Source organism: Empidonax traillii, unplaced genomic scaffold (genome assembly GCF_003031625.1).
Source record: "Empidonax traillii isolate 1590-97213 ecotype Southwest subspecies unplaced genomic scaffold, ASM303162v1 scaffold832:size729604, whole genome shotgun sequence".
Taxonomy (NCBI): Eukaryota; Metazoa; Chordata; class Aves; order Passeriformes; family Tyrannidae; genus Empidonax; species Empidonax traillii.
In genome coordinates, this window is record NW_020956025.1 from 153,935 (window position 1) to 154,344 (window position 410).

A 410-nucleotide genomic window follows, 5' to 3' on the forward strand; every position below is an offset into this window, starting at 1 on the left:
GCGGTTTGTGCGAGCAGGCAGCGCTCCCGGAGCCATTGGCTGCTCCGAGTTACCAAAAAGTACGATTAATTGGCGATTTTTATATAGTCCCGACTCCCCCCGTGGCCTTGCGGGAGCGCGATGCTCCGCCGGCTCCTCTCTCCGCACCCTCCCTTTGCCAGCCCGGGGGTGGTTCCAGCTCGCCCATAAATCCCTGGATGCAAAAGCGGAGGTGACGGATGTCCCTCGGCATTCCCGGCTCCTTTCTGGAGCTCCGGGAGCCTCTTCTCCCATCGCTAATCCGCGCCTGCCTCCCCTCGGACAGGCCTGGCCACTTCCTTTTCCCAACAATCCTCTTTTTTTTCCCACCCCCCTCCCGCTTCTCTTGTTTGCTTTTCGCAAAGCTGATTCAGCCTTGGGGGCTGAGCGGG